The sequence below is a fragment of the Pan paniscus genome, chromosome 8, assembly GCF_029289425.2.
Source record: "Pan paniscus chromosome 8, NHGRI_mPanPan1-v2.0_pri, whole genome shotgun sequence".
Classification (NCBI taxonomy): Eukaryota; Metazoa; Chordata; class Mammalia; order Primates; family Hominidae; genus Pan; species Pan paniscus.
In genome coordinates, this window is record NC_073257.2 from 146,767,138 (window position 1) to 146,783,414 (window position 16,277).

General features: G+C 45.9%; 2 protein-coding genes across 16 annotated transcripts in view; one reads left to right on the forward strand and one right to left on the reverse strand.

The window, feature by feature from the left end:
• Window positions 1–9,331, reverse strand: part of LOC117977862 (olfactory receptor 4K3-like) — a 29,394-nt gene extending 20,063 nt beyond the window's left edge. The window contains exons 1-3 of one of the 14 annotated variants that reach the window (XM_055093562.2): window positions 9,192–9,331; window positions 6,960–7,063; window positions 6,183–6,326 (exon numbers count right to left, since the gene is read on the reverse strand). The gene's annotated coding sequence lies outside the window, so the exon portion shown is untranslated. The other 13 variants (XM_055093560.2, XM_055093557.1, XM_055093559.1 and 10 more) reach the window with 13 other exon arrangements.
• LOC129393264 (zinc-regulated GTPase metalloprotein activator 1A-like) overlaps window positions 8,504–16,277 on the forward strand; it is a 59,327-nt gene continuing 51,553 nt past the window's right edge. For both annotated transcript variants that reach the window (XM_063607940.1, XM_055093552.2), the window contains exon 1: window positions 8,504–8,631. The gene's annotated coding sequence lies outside the window, so the exon portion shown is untranslated. The remainder of the gene's footprint in view (window positions 8,632–16,277) is intronic.

Genomic DNA, 16,277 nt, shown 5'->3' on the forward strand with positions numbered 1-16,277 from the left:
ATTTTCAGCAACTGTTTCATAGTGTCATTAGATTTTTTTTCAGAAGTTGCAAGAAGGGTAAACACAGATCAGAGAAATTACTTTTTCATATGGCCTCATATATCAGATAGTCTAGATTCAACTTAATTAACTGGAAGAAAATTTGCAGAACATTTCTTCGGGCACTATAGACTGTATTATATATTTTTTGAGATTTTTTAAAGGTATGCATGCTCTGAGAGGGTCAAGGGGATACTTTTAAGGTAGTCACTAACATCTTTAAATAGCACATTTATTACTGTCTTCTGTACCCAAGAATTACAGTAGTTGGAGATTCTGCTACGAAACTTGGTTCTCTAGTATGAAAGGGATAAGACTGGAGAATAGCCAAGGGCAGATGGGACCACTTAACTGTCAGATTCAGGGTGGTCTAATTGTTGTACCAGGTAGCATAATAGGCTAAATAATACACCCCTTATGCCAGTCAGCCTGGAACCTGATGTTTTTGGGGTTGATATAGACAGGAAGTCCCTTAGAGAAGCAGAATATTGCTTGTCTTGCATAACCAGATAAAAAACTGGTATATAATTCTTTTCATGCATTGTTAGATTCCATTTGCTAATACATTGTTGAGGTTTTTTTGGCCTTTATATTCATGAGAGATGATATTGGTCTGGTAGTTTCCGTTTCTCATAATACCTTTCTCTGGTGTTGGTATTAGGATAATGCTGGCCTCAGCATTTAGTTATTTCTATTATCTGTAGCATTTTAAGATTGCCAGAATTGTTACTGATAACATATTAGATTTTTATAAATTTATATTATTTTTGAGAACTTTATATCAACAACATACCCATAAATGCAACTGAAAGTTCTACTATCACTTGTCATTTAACAATATTTCTTATACAAATTACCAAATAATCCTAAACATTTCATAGCTGCACAAAGTGAGACATATATGTCTTTTAAATCTTTCCTGGGGTCCAACTGAAAAATTCCAAAGTTAATATTAGGTTAAAAGTCTTATAATTTAATTTTGGGGAAGTTTGTGAAAGATGTTCAAAGGCTTAAAACACTTGATCAAAATAGGATCATAGGTCATTTGTAAAATAATAATCACTTATGTAACCAGAGTGATAATCAAAATGCTTTACTCAATACCAGGAGGTACATGGATGAAAAAAACCTTAACCTTTTTAAAGCTCAGTTTCTTTTTAAATAACAAAAAGATCTAATAAGTGCAACACAATAAATCATTCTGATAAAATGTAAAATCTTTATTTCTCAGGCCATCTGCCAAAAAGGAAAAGGAAATCTTTTGAAGTGTGATTGATTGTTTCTCCTTGTGGAAAGCTCATTAGATAACCTGGAAGTTAAATTTGATGGAAAAGATGCTTGAATGTAATCAGTCACAGGAAGAAAATGCCCAAGGGTAGAAGGGTAACAAGTCAAACACCTTGAGAAAAAACCAAGAGTACAGAATTAAAGTATACTGGAGAAAAACATTGCCTTTCCAGGCCTTCAAGATAAACATTTCAGGGTCATGCAACAATAGCTGATTTGGAACCAGAGAAAAAAGATACAAAACCTGATAAACAAGTTGAAGGAGAGAGTTATTATCACAGGCCTCCTTAAGGGGAGAAAAAGCTGAAGGCAATAATCTATGACCTGCAAATTATATGCTGTGAGATATTGTAAAAGTTGAACCTCTGAGATGTGAATCTGAAAAATTTCCAATGGAAAACTCTTCCTCAAGAAATGAAAGTACCATTTTAAACAAAGAGCACAGCATTTTAAACCTGAAACCAGGGAAATTAAATATATCTAACAAAAATGTGACACAAATAAAAACTGTCTGTAATTTAAAAGATGGCAGATAAACAAAATCCAAGCCATTTTCAATTTTATTAAGAGAAGTTCAGTACTTTGAAAAAACCTTGATGTTTAAACTCTGTAGAACCAGACTTGTCCTGTATCAGTGCACCCCTGACACCAATGTTTAGAAAAAAATTATAAACAAATTCTTTTCAATCCCAGCCAAGCCAATTACACACACAACGTTTTGTAAGGCCCACCTTTCATAAATCCTCTTTGACTTTTCCAGATATTTCCTCATTTTCTTAAACCCCCAGTCTTAGCCGTGTACTTTTTAAAAAATATATTTAAACCACCAATCAGTTTACCTTAGGACAAAAGATTTAGCACACAAGACTCTTTCTTATACAAAATTATTCTAGGGATTACACCCTAGAATACAAAATTATAAAAGACATAAAATAAAAATTATTTTTTGCTGTAATCCCAGCACTTTAGGAGGCTGAAGCAGGCAGATCACTTGAGCCCAGGAGTTCGACCAGCCAGTACGACACAGCCAAACCCCATGTCTACTAATACAAAAATTAGCCAGACATGGTGGCACACAGCTGCAGTCCCAGCTACTTGAGAGGCTGAGGAAGAAGGACTGCTTGACCCCATAATGTGGAGGTTGCAGTAAGCTGAGATCGCACTATTACATTCCAGCCTGGGCAACAGTGCAACACCCTGTCTCAAAAATAAAAATAAAAAGGGCCAGGTAAGATGGCTCACGCCTGTAATCCCAGCACTGTGGGTGGCTGAGGCAGATGGATCACTTGAGGTCAGGAGCTGGAGACCAGCCTGGCCAACATGGTGAAACCTTTTCTCTAGGAAATAATAAAACAATTAGGGCCAGGCTCTGTGGCTCACACCTGTAATCCCAGCACTTTGGGTGGCTGAGGCAGGCGGATCACCTGAGGTTGGGAGTTCGAGACTAGCCTGACCAACATGGACAAACCCCATCTCTACTAAAAATACAAAATTGGCTGGGCGTGGTGGCACATGCCTGTAATCTCAGCTACTCAGGAGGCCTAGGCAGGAGAATCGCTTGAACCTGGGAAGCAGAGGTTGTGGTGAGCCGAGATCGCGCCATCATACTCTAGCCTTAACAACAAAAGCGAAACTCCGCCTAAAAGGAAAAAAAAAATTAGCCAGTGTGGTGGTGCAGACCTGTAATCCCAGCTACTCAGGAGGCTGAGGAAGGAAAATTGCCTGAACCTGGGCGATGGAGGTTGCAGTGAGCCGATATCAGGCCACTTCACTCCAGCCTGGGCGAAAGAGCAAGACTTGTCTCCAAAAAACAGAACAAGAAAAAGGAAATGCATGGGACAAAGTGGTATATCCTGAAATGAGGACTTTCCTTCTGGACTAGGGTTTCCGATGAAGGTGACAGTTTATCCTTCAGTCTCCACAGGTCACGAATTTGTCGTCCAGCAAGAGGCAACAGAGGGAGCCCCCCCAAGTCCCACGCCAGAACTATGACATAATTACATTCCCTCACTCATTTCAGTACCTAAATATTAATAATTCATTAACTTAAATATCTACACTTACTTTACCAATTTTCCATTGCATAGATGAAGAGGTTTCCAAATTTTATATAGGTTGTCATGATGTGGACAGGACTTTTTGATAGTTAACTATACCAAATGACTAAAATATAAGTGTTTAAACCTAAAATACCTTGTAACTGCTAACACAGGGCTAGAGAATACAGCAAGGTAACAGTCTGTCCAGTAAATTCTTCTGAAATTTCCTTTTTTTTTTTTTTTAATACACGGAGTCTCACTCTGTCACACAGGCTGGAGTGCAGTAGCACGATCTCGGCTCAATGCAGCCTCCACCTCCTGGGTTCAAGCGATTCTCCTGCCTCAGCCTCCCGTGCAGCTGGGACTACAGGTGCGTGCCACCACACCAGGCTAATTTTTGTATTTTTAGTACAGATGGGATTTCACCATCTTATTCAGGCTGGTCTTGAACTCCTGACCTCAGGTGATCTGCCTGCCTCAGCCTCCCGAAGTGCTGGGATTACAGGAGTGAGCCACTGCACCCAGCCCTGTTCTGCAATTTCAATAATCAATTGTGCTATTTGCCTTTCTTTCAGCAATGAGATTTTATTTTTCTTTCCTAATTATTTCAAACATGAACTTTGGTTCCAGAGAACTAGTATTTCCTTGATTTATAAATTGAGGGCAGCTGGGCACGGTGGCTCACGCCTGTAATCCCAGCACTTTGGGAGGCCAAGGCAGGCAGATCACTGGAGGTCAGGGGATCAAGACCAGCCTGGCAAACATGGTGAAACCCCATCTCCACTAAAACTGCAAAAAATAGCCAGCCATGGTGGCAGGTGCCTGTAGTCCCAGCTACTCAGGAGACTGAGACAGGAGAATCGCTTGAACCCGAGAGGTGGAGGCTGTGGTGAGCCAAGGTCGTGCCACTGCACTCCAGCCTGGGTAACATAGGGAGACTCTATCCTCAAAAAAAAGATAAAAAAATTGAGGGTCGTCTCACAGACGATCTAATAATGAATTGTTTTTTTGTCTTTAGAAAATCAACATTAACTTTTCTACTTTTAGATATCGTAACTGCTGTGACTTGAAGGACTTATCTAGAAAAAGCCTTAAAAAAGTACAGTCAGCACTGGGTGAATGGGTTGGGGGAACCCACATAAAATCCCCAAGACACCTGGGAGTCCATGTCCCCATGAGTGGGACTGCAGGCAGCTGTAGCAGACTGGATGGGAGAGGACAGCAGGCAGGAGAACTCGGGGTCTGGAGTCCACGGTTCTAAGGCCAGGGAAAACCAGGGGCAAAGTGAAATGCGGAGCTTGACAGGATGAAATTTGTGATTGTAAATGAATATTTGCCATTTCCAAGTGAGATCGCCAGTGGTGGTGGGATGGATGGGTGCCCCTCCAAGTGGGCTGCAGTGAGGAGAGCGCAGCCCCAGGCCAGGATGTTCCTGCCAGGAACACAGGATCTGCACATGTTTAGGAGGAAACGCTGGGCAGACCCAGCTTGGAGTCATCTCTGCTCTTTACATCTGTTAAGGCTGTGAAAACTGAGAGTCGGCCGGATGCAGTGGTTCACGCCTGTAATCCCAGCACTCTGGGATGCCGAGGCGAATGGATCACCTGAGGTCAGGAGTTCAAGACTAGCCTGGCCAACATGGTGAAACCCCATCTCTACTAAAAATACAGAAAATTAGCCGGGTGTGGTGGTAGGTGCCTGTAACTACAGCTAATCGGGAAGCTGACGCAGAAGAATATCTTGAACATGGGAGGCAGAGGTTGCAATGAGCAGAGATGGCGCCATTGCACTCCAGCCTGGGTGACAGAGGGAGACTCCGTCAAAACAAAACAAAACAAAACAAAACAAAACAAAACAAAAACAGAAAACTGAGTCTCAGGAACAGTTCCCGAAAAGGAAAATTGGGCCCGCATGGAAATAGACATTTTTCTCCCACCTAGGGCAGGGAGTGAAGTGAAATAGGTCTGTAGACTGGACTTTCACATAGAAACTGTGTATTTCCTAAATTGGGGGTTATTTGGGGATCACCTGGAGGAGTATTCCTGCTTTTGGTGAAACACACGGGGGTATTTTTTGTGAAGCTGCAAATCTGGCACAGCAATAACAGCTGGGGAATTGGAGATAAAGGAGAAGGCATACTAAGTGCTGTTGCAAGTTTCCCAGAAGTATGACATTATTGGGAAGTAAACTACTTTTTAAAACAACCGTGGCAATACCACGTCAGTAAGGCAGAGACAACAACATGAAGTTTCATGACAGAGGCCAAATCCAGCCCAAACCCAGGCCAGCAGAGGCTGTCAACTCAGCGCCCCAGCGAGAGCCGGAAGGTTCCATCCTCAGAGCTGCAGACCCTCTCGTGTGGGCTGCAAAGGCCATGTCTGCATCCCGGGCGGTATGTACGCTCTGAGAGATACATGCGTGTTCCGGGGGTTATATGAGTGTGACGGGTGTGGCGTGAGTCTGACTGTGTCACGGGCATTCCAGGGGTTACGTGTGTGCTCTGAGGGACACATGCGTGTTCCGGGGATTATATGAGTGTGACGCGTGTAGCATTAGGTGACGATGTCATCTCCGCGTTCCAAGCATTATGTGCGCACTGAGGGACACATCCATGTTCCCGGGGTTGGATGTGGACGGCAGCTTCTGAGTTACCCCGACGGGTGTGCTCTCTGTATACAACGGGTGCTAACACTAGCATCACAGATGCAGTGTTATTAGTACTACGGAGGTTATTATCAGTGTGGCGGGTGTTCTAGTTGCTTTCCTGATGCTACATTTCTGTTCCAAGACCGCAGCTTGGCCCTGTGGCTGCCTCACCTTGGGTGTGGAGAATGAACCTCGAGTGCGCTGGATTCACAGGGGATTTTGGTTTCTAATTTTCCACATGAAGGGCCAAGGCGGGTGGATCACTTGAGATCAGGAGCTCAAGACCAGCTTGGGCAAATAGCAAGACCCTTATGTCTACAAAAAAAAAAAAAAAATTAGATGGCATGCTTGCACGTACCTGTAGTCCCAGCTACCCAGGAGACTGAAGTGGGAGGATTGCTTGAGTCCAGAAGTTTGAGGCTGCAATGAGCCAGCCATGATCGCACCACTGCACTCCAGCCTGGGTGACAGAGTGAGACCCTGTCTCTCTCTCTCTCTCTCTCACACACACACATGTTAAATTTGTTGGATTATATATTTAGGGGGTTGAGCACTTTTGGTTATAAAATATTTATGATTGTGGGAACAAGTTAATAAAGACACGAAACTTATTTAAATGTCCCAGAACGTTAAGAACAAAAAGCATTCTTAGTTTAAAAATAAGTTTTACTTTAAAGGTAATAGTACACACATAAATTGTTGTTAAAATCGACAGTAACAAAGAGAAGTAACAATACTAATAGCCTGTCACAAACTGATTCTTAATAACCTATATAAACAAACATTAAGCCCGGGCGCCGGGTGGCTCATGCCTGTTATCCCAGCACTTTGGGAAGCCGAGGCAGGCAGATCACTTGAGGCCAGGAGTTCCAGACCAGCCTGACCAACATGGTGAAGCCCAGTCTCTACCAAAAATACAAAAAATTAGCCGGGTATATTGGCACGCACCTGTAATCCCAGCTACTTGGGAGGCTGAGGCAGCAGAATCCTTGAACCCAGGAAGCAGAGGTCGCAGTGAGCCGAGATCATGCCATTGTGACAGGAGAGAAACTCTGTCTCAAAAAAAAATTATATGTTTACAACAGGTGCATTCCTCCTCTTGCTTTCTGAGGACGCCCTGCTATGAAGCTTAGTAGTCGCTAATAAACTATCTTAACTTCACTATACTCTGTGACTTGCCAAAAGGTATTTCCCATGTGAAATCCAAAAACCTGTTCTTGGGGTCTAGGACAAGACCCATTTTATAACGACAAAACTATACAAATTCTAGAGGAAAACATGGAAAGAAAGCTATGTGACCTTGGGTTTGGCCATGAGTTTTAACACGACACTATCAGAGGCATTTGAACCCCTCCTCTATATGAACTCCAGGGTGGTTTATGTTCCACTGGCTAAGAGAAAGTTTTCTTCAAAAATGTGACATGATTTGAGGTCAAACATTAATATCAAGTAAACTCAAAAGATTGAGAAGCTAGCATTAGTTCTGGGAAAACCAGAAGTGTGCCTTTTTTGGAAATAATCATTGGTAGCACAAACTTAAGAATCTCCAAAGGAAATAAAAATGAGTTATTAACTTACAGTTTTCACCAATTAAGATATAAATGAAGCTAATGAAATCCGTAAATACAATTTCACTGTTTTTAATGTTCATTAAAAAAAAAAAATCCTTATCAAATAGCCCCAGTAAGTCACCAATTAAGTCTTTACTACTTAAAAGCAAAATCCACCTATGTCCTGAACACTATCCACTTTACAAGCCTCATTATATGTACTGGAGACAAAATTCAGAAATAAATAAATATATAGGTACATATATACAAATATATTTCAAATTAAAAAATACTTTTAGAGAGTGGTATGTATTACATTTAGAAATTAATAACGAAGTAAATTATGGGATGTCATCCACGCCTGTCCCAAAGGTACCGAATTTAGAAATCATCTCAGGTGCGGAGCAGGACAGGTTGAAAATAGGAATGACACGAACCCGCGCGGAACAGCTGCCGGCGCGGTGTCCAGGGCAGCACCCCGCCCGGTCCCGGCCCCTCCAGCCCCGGGCCCGACCCCTACTAGGCCTCTGCCTCGACGCGAACGCGGAGCCCGAGCGCGCGTCACGCCGTGTGGGGCCGAAGAGGCGGAGTGCGGGCTCGCGAGGGTCCCCGCCCCACTCTCGCTCCCGCCAGCACCTACGGACTCGCGTCCCCGCCGCGCGCCGACTCGGGAGCAGCACCGCCCCCGGCACAGGAGCCTCACGCGCCTCTTACCTAACAGGAAGTTGGGTGGAAGCAGCGCGGACCCACGGCGCACCGAACTCACTCCAACAGAACCCGACGCAGACACGCGCTTTCAACCGGCGGAGACACCGGCAGGGCCAGAAACGCGCGCAGCGGCGGCCGGAGGTCGGTAAGCGCCCCGGCCCCGGCCCCGGCCCCGGTCCCGGCCCGGCCCCGCCCCGGCCCGAGACCCCGCCCCGCCCCGGCCCCGCCCCTGCCCGAGACCCCGCCCCGGCCCGGCCCCGCCTTTTTCTCTGCCTCCCCTCCCTGCACGTACGGGCCCCGCCCCTCGCGCGACGTGTTTTGTTGACCGGGAAACGGGTTCTCCGGAGCCAAGGTCCGCTCGGGTGAGTGCCCTCCGCTTTTTGTGGCCAAACCCAGCCACGCAGTCCCCTTCCTGCGGCATCCTCCACACCCGGGGCCTGCTGGTCTCCGCGGATGTCACAGGCTCGGCAACCGCCCTCCTGTCGGCGGGGAGTCCCGCGACGCCCGGAAATGCTCCGGAGCCTGTCGCTCAGCTGCCAGATCTGCGTCTGTGTCCGGTTCCGTCACTGAGGTCGCCCCTGTCCGGCCCTTCCTCCCTAGGTCTCTTCACCGTCCGCCCATCCTGTCGCGCGCCGCGTCAGGTCCCCATTCGGCATGTGGCTTGTCTTCCGTCGTCCCCACCCTCGCCCCTCTTGGCCCCTCAGGGCAGCCCTGGGATTCGGCAGACGCCAGTCCTCCCTGAGATGCTTCCCCATCCTTCCCTCCGCCAGGCCCTACGTCTCCGCAAACCCCACGCTTCGGGGTGGCCGCCTCAGACAGGACCCTGAGTCCGAGACTGGGGTAGGGGACCTGCCCGATCCTGTAACAACCCTCGTGCTTCTGCGCAATCGCCTCCCACTAGCGGTGAGTGTTGGGTGTTTACCTTCCCGGTGTCCCACTGAGAAGTGGGCTCTTCCTTGGCGGGGGCTTCTTCATTGCCTCGCTGTGGATGTCGAGGTGGGGCAGGAGAGTGAGGAGAAAACAGAGAGGAGGGAGGTAGAGCCAACGAGCGGGAAAAGGGGAGGGAAGTTTAGATGGGAAGTGGATGGGTCTGAGGGATTTGAACAAACACTGACGATGAAGGAGAGTGACCTGAGCAAGTAGTAGTGGGGTAAATGGAAATAGACAAAATGGGAATCAGCAGCGATATGGAGGACAGAATACAATGAGGAGGCCTTGACCGTCAGTAGCAGAGAGGGCAACAGAAGCCTAATTCCCAAATTCCTTAGATGGTTTTCTGATTTCCAAATTAGTTTCCCTTTTAAATTTATTGTGTCAGGTTCAGCTTATGAGGCCTCAATACTTTTCAGTCTTAATTGTATATTGAAAATACTTTTTGTTTACTAAATACTTTTTACATTAATTCAGTGTGCACTTCGTAAGGATATTGATGATTTGAGTTAGTTTAGTATTCAACAGCTTCCTCTATTCCTTTATATGATCTCTGTATTTAATGGCTGTGGCATAAAGTTTCCAACTAAGTATAAGTATCAAGTTTTCTTTGTGCTGTTTTCTGCAAATATTGAAGGATGACCTGGATTGTCCTAGAACTTTGTTCCAACAGATTACATGTGTTCATAATGAATAAATTGCTCAAAGATATTTCCAAAGCTCACCTTTTATGTTTTTCAGTTCCAATAATTACATCTTTTTAAGGTTTATATTTTTTGATGACTTAATGTGATGTTCTGGAGAAGACAAATGCTTTTAATCAATATGATTAAAACCGTGAAAGACAAATCGCTGTTACTTAAGAGTGTGACATATGATCTGAAATCTTTAGGGGGCAGGGATGTTAAGGGAAAACTGCCGCTATCGTATCAAGGTCATGCCATTCCTGTGAAGCTGGTGCTGGTTACTCTCTACTGGCTTCTGTTCACCTTTCCACCGGCCCCAAGACACACATGGTGACACAAGGCAGTGGATAGGGAAAGAGCAAGACTTGATAAAGTAAGCACAGAACAAAGGTATCTTTCTAATGAGGAGGAGGTGTTGGTTCTGGGAAGGAAGCTTGGGATTTGGGTATTCAGGATCCAGAAGTGAGAGAGCCTGGGAAGTTCAGGAACCAGAGAAAGAAAAAGACTTGCCCATTCTCACCCATGACCCTGTGCTCAGCAGGTACTAGCAGAGACTTCAGGCTCTGTGACTAAAAAGGGTCAGACCAGTTGATATACCCACAGCTGCCATGTAAGGATGTGTGTGGACTTCACTAGGGAAGAACGGTGTTATGAAAGAAGGGGCAGAAAAACTCACCTGTTGGTCTCCATGTAGACGTTTATTGTCCTGAATTCCTGGAGGTTCAGTGAAAAGCAGAAGATTGTCTTTTACACATGTTGAGTTATGCCCCCATATATGTGGTTGTGGTAAAGAAAGAGGGTGTGTTGATGAGAGGTCCTGAAATGCATTTTCCTAATACTCAGCAGGGGCTTCTCAAGAAGGATCTTCCCTAAGAAAGAAGCTCAGAGAACAAAAATGGAAAAGGATTAGATATGGCACTTTCACTGGAAAAAGTCATGTTATTCATTGACTGTTTTGTCATCTCCCTCCTTAAGTGTTGTTTTTAGGATGTGGTCATCTCTGACCCTGCCTAACACATTTCCCAACTCACCCATAGCCTTCCCTTAACGTCCTCCTGTCTTCACACTATCACACTGTGACCCAGTGAATTCGAACTTGCAAAGTTCCATTCGGGGGATCATATGGGAAGGGCTTCACACCCAGACATAGATTATAGATGGGAAGTGGGCCACATGGTGTCAGTGAGGCAAGTATGGATCGTTTAGGGACAATGCACTGTCAGATCTTTGTTGACCATGATTAGAGAAACTGTGCATATTAGTAGTGAATTAATGTCAGGAATACCTGACAAATCCTGGAAAAGAAGATTGATGAGAGGAAATGTGTTCTGCCCAACTGTATAATGCATTTGAAGCTTAAAACAATGAATCAGTATTGATCTGGTCATAAAATATTAATGATTTGAATTAAAAAGAAAAGTTTAGAAAATGATAGCTTTGACAAATTAAGGTAGCATTTCATCCACACGATGGAGTGTGTTTTATTCAGTAATTGATTTAAAAATGGAATCAACCTAAGTGTCTAACAGGAGGGAGTTTTATAAATTGTTCACAGAGCATCTGTTCCAAGGAGACCTTGATGTTCATAGATTTGTAAAGAATGCTGCTTACTAGCACACTGACTCCTCTGCAAATGTCTGAGGGTTCCTCCACTTGGGGCAAGTTGGGGGTTTGATCGCAGAGTAAATAAATGGTGCATTTTATAATGTAATATATTCTAGCAAGATGCAGCCCACAAACTGTATAGATACTCTTATGTACCATGTAAAGTTCATCTACTACTTTAACCAGAACTTGATACTGTATGCATGTTTTTTTTTAGATTTGGATAAAATGACAACTCATTGTTATTTCCAGTTCACAAAGTAATTGTGAGGCTGAATAAATTTTATTATTTTATAGACATATATGTAAAATGAATTTTTCTATGAAACTCATTTTTGATGTATATTAGATGCTATTTTATATTCTGTAGTTTAATTATATGTACGCACACACAAACACACACTTTGGTGTCTTATTATGTTTCTGCAGTGAAACCAAAATCCTTCCTTCATGCCCTTTGATTTTATGTTTTCCTCAGGAAGGCAGGAGCTATTGTATATGATAAAATATTATGTTTTATTCAGTCCACTTATGAAATTGTTTAACATTGTTATAAATATTTATATAACTTATTTTAAATTTCCAAATAACATAGGTTACATGAAATTTGACAACTTTATTTTTTTCTTTTCACAACTATTTTGACTGTACACTCACCAAAAATCAAAATTTAGACAAAATTGACTTTTAGACTAATTCTCATTTTTTACATGTAAAAGACCACATGGGACTTTTAAGTCTAGGTTGCCCTGAGTCTACAGTCACGGATGTTTTATGTCACTATGTCCTCCATTCTAATAATATGATTTTCAGGCTTTATTCATGTCATTTTTATATCCTCATTAAGTTTTAAAATTTATTTACATGGGTCTACAAATTTATTTCAAATCGTAGTCATAATATTTGGCTGATGTAAATAGACACTGATTTTGTGTGTTTGCTTTTTTTAAGGACTAATGTTGCTGGACAGGCAGGTATTAGAGACAGGGTGGATCTGCTGGCCAGGCAGGTAGTATAGACAGGGTGGATCTGCTGGCCAGCCAGGTAGTCTAGATAGCGTGGAACTACTGGCCAGGCAGGTAGTGTAGACAGGGTGGATCTGCTGGGGAGGCAGGTACTGTAGACAGGGTGGACCTGCTGGAGAAGCAGGCAGTGTAGACGGTGGATCTGCCGGCCAGGCAGGTAGTGTAGATAGCGTGGATCTACTGGCCAGGCAGGTAGTGTACACAGGGTGGATCTGTTGGGTAGGCAGGTAGTGTAGACAGGATGGATCTGCTGCACAGGCAGGTAGTATAGACAGAGTGGATCTGCTGGACAGGCCGGTAGTATAGAAAGGGCGGATGTGCTGGCCAGGCAGGTAGTATAGAAAGGGCGGATCTGCTGCACAGGCAGGTAGTGTAGACAGGGCGGATCTGCTAGACAGGCAGGTAGTGTAGACAGGGTGCAACTGCTGGACAGGCAGGTACTGTAGACAGGGTGGATCTGCTGGACAGGCACGTAGTGTAGACAGGGTGGATCTGCTGGATAGGCAGGTAGTGTAGACAGGGTGGATCTGCAGGACAGGCAGGTAGTGTAGACAGGGTGGATCTTCTGGACAGGCACGTAGTGTAGACAGGGTGGATCTGCTGGACAGGCAGGTAGTGTAGACAGGGTGGATCTGCAGGACAGGCAGGTAGTGTAGACAGGGTGGATCTGCTGGACAGGCACGTAGTGTAGACAGGGTGGATCTGCTGGATAGGCAGGTAGTGTAGACAGGGTGGATCTGCTGGCCAGGCAGGTAGTGTAGACCGGGTGGACCTGCTGGATAGGCACGTAGTGTAGACAGGGTGGATCTGCTGGACAGGCAGGTAGTGTAGACAGGGTGGATCTGCTGGACAGGCACGTAGTGTAGACAGGGTGGATCTGCTGGATAGGCAGGTAGTGTAGACAGGGTGGATCTGCTGGCCAGGCAGGTAGTGTAGACAGGGTGGACCTGCTGGATAGGCAGGTAGTATAGACAGGGTGGATCTGCTCGACAGGCAGGTAGTATAGAGAGGGTGGATCTGCTGGACAGGCAGGTAGTATAGACAAGGTGGATCCGCTGGACAGGCAGGTAGTGTAGATAGCATGGATCTACTGGCCAGGCAGGTAGTGTAGACAGGGTGGATCTGCTGGGCAGGCAGGTAGTGTAGACAGGGTGGATCTGCTGGCCAGGCAGGTAGTACAGACAGGACGGATCTGCTGGGCAGGCAGCTAGTGTAGACAGGGTGGATCTGCTGGCCAGGCAGGTAGTACAGACAGGACGGATCTGCTGGGCAGGCAGGTAGTGTAGATAGCGTAGATCTACTGGCCAGGCAGGTAGTGTCGACATGCTGGATCTGCTGGGCAGGCAGGTAGTGTAGACAGGGTGGATCTGCTCGACAGGCAGGTAGTATAGAGAGGGTGGATCTGCTGGCCAGGCAGGTAGTGTAGACAGGGTGGATCTGCTGGGCAGGCAGGTAGTGTAGACAGGACGGATCTGCTGGGCAGGCAGCTAGTGTAGACAGGGTGGATCTGCTGGCCAGGCAGGTAGTACAGACAGGACGGATCTGCTGGGCAGGCAGGTAGTGTAGATAGCGTGGATCTACTGGCCAGGCAGGTAGTGTAGACTGGGTGTATCTGCTGGGCAGGCAGGTAGTGAAGATAGGATGGATCTGCTGGCCAGGCAGGTAGTGTAGACAGGGTGGATCTGCTCGACAGGCAGGTAGTATAGAGAGGGTGGATCTGCTGGACAGGCAGGTAGTATAGACAAGGTGGATCCGCTGGCCAGGCAGGTAGTGTAGATAGCGTGGATCTACTGGCCAGGCAGGTAGTGTAGACTGGGTGTATCTGCTGGGCAGGCAGGTAGTGAAGATAGGATGGATCTGCTGGCCAGGCAGGTAGTGTAGACAGGGTGGATCTGCTGGCCAGGGAGGTAGTATAGACAGCGTGGATCTTCTGGAGAGGCAGGTAGTATAGACAGGGTGGATCTGCTGGCCAGACAGGTAGTGCAGATAGCGTGGATCTACTGGCCAGGCAGGTGGTGTAGACAGGGTGGATCTGCTCGGCAGGCAGGTAGTGTAGACAGGGTGGACCTGCTGGACAAGCAGGTAGTGTAGACAGGGTGGATCTGCGGTCTAGGCAGGTAGTGTAGATTGCGTGGATCTGCTGGACAGGCAGGTAGTGTAGACTGCGTGTATCTGCTGGGCAGGCAGGTAGTGTAGATAGGATGGATCTGCTGGCCAGGCAGGTAGTGTAGACAGGGTGGATCTGCTGGCCAGGGAGGTAGTATAGACATGATGGATATGCTGGAGAGGCAGGTAGTTCAGACAGGGCGGATCTGCTGGACAGGCAGGTAGTGTAGACAGAGTGGATCTGCTGGACAGGTAAGTAGTATAGAGAGGGCGGGTCTGCTGAACAGGCAGGTAGTGTAGATAGCGTGGATCTACTGGCCAGGCAGGTGTTGTAGACAGGGCGGATCTGCTGTGCAGGCAGGTAGTGTAGACACGGTGGATATGCTGGCCAGGCAGGTAGTGTAGATAGGGTGGATATACTGGCCAGGCAGGTAGTGTAGACAGGGCAGGTCTGCTGGACAGGCAGGTAGTATACTCAGGGTGGATCTGCTGGACAGGCAGGTAGTATAGACAGGGTGGTTCTGCTGGACAGGCAGGTATTGTAGACAGGGCATATCTACTGGAAAAGCAGGTAGTGTAGACATGGTGGATATGCTGGCCAGGCAGGTAGTGTAGACGGAGTAGATCTGCTGGAAAAGCAGGTAGTGTAGACAGGGCTTATCTACTGGATAATCAGGTAGTGTAGATAGGGTGGATCTGCTGGCCATGCAGGTAGTCTAGACAGGGTGGATCTGCTGGAAAAGCAGGTAGTATAGACAGGGTGGATCTGCTGGACAGTGGGAGGAGTCACACCCCAGGTGGGGCTGAGTGGGACGGCATGAGACTTCATCACGCTACTCAGAATGAAACACGATTTAAAACGTGTGTATCTTTTATTTCTGGAATTTTTCATTTAATGTTTTTGGACTATGACTGACTGAGAGTAACTGAAACCTTAGAAGGCAAAACAGTGGATAAGAGTGACTTGCCGACCTGAACAGTTTGCTCTTAGAAACTTTGTGTCGTTGGTTGTCTGATCTGTGACTTCCTTTAATTCACTTCTCTGAGTTCCTTAAAGGTAGGAATCATGTTTTATTCCTCTCACAGCCATATTTCCTGAAAAACTAGTTGGTGAACCGTGGAAAATCTAGATTGCTCAGGCCGCCTTCTGCCAACAGAAATAATGTTGCCTTTCAGCGGTGGTTTGCTTTTCTGAAATTTTCAGTCATCCCACCCTTTAGAAGGAACAACTTTAGAGAATAAGACTGGCCGGTCTGCAACTCCCAGAATTTTCTCAGGAATGTTTCAAAAATCTATTGTTATTCTGGATACTGGTGAACAGATGCGCGAACGGCTCAGGCTCTGCCACTGGCCTTCTCCATGACTGTGTTTGTAGGGAGAAAGCATGGTAGCAAACAACTTCAAAAAACCTCTGTGGCTTGAAAACACAAAGTTTAATCACTTGTCCATGCTTCTCTTCCACTGCAGGCTGGGGGTAGCTCCTGTATCCTCAGGCCCAGGTGAGATAATTTTCCCATCCTGAGCACTGCCAGGCTCATGGCAGTGGGGAGGGTGCAGGAACGTTGTGCGGCTTTTAAAGTTTCTGCCAATAAGGGGCAGAGTCACTTCCATTCTGTTCCATTGGCTGGGCCTGACCACGGGACAAGTAGCAGAACC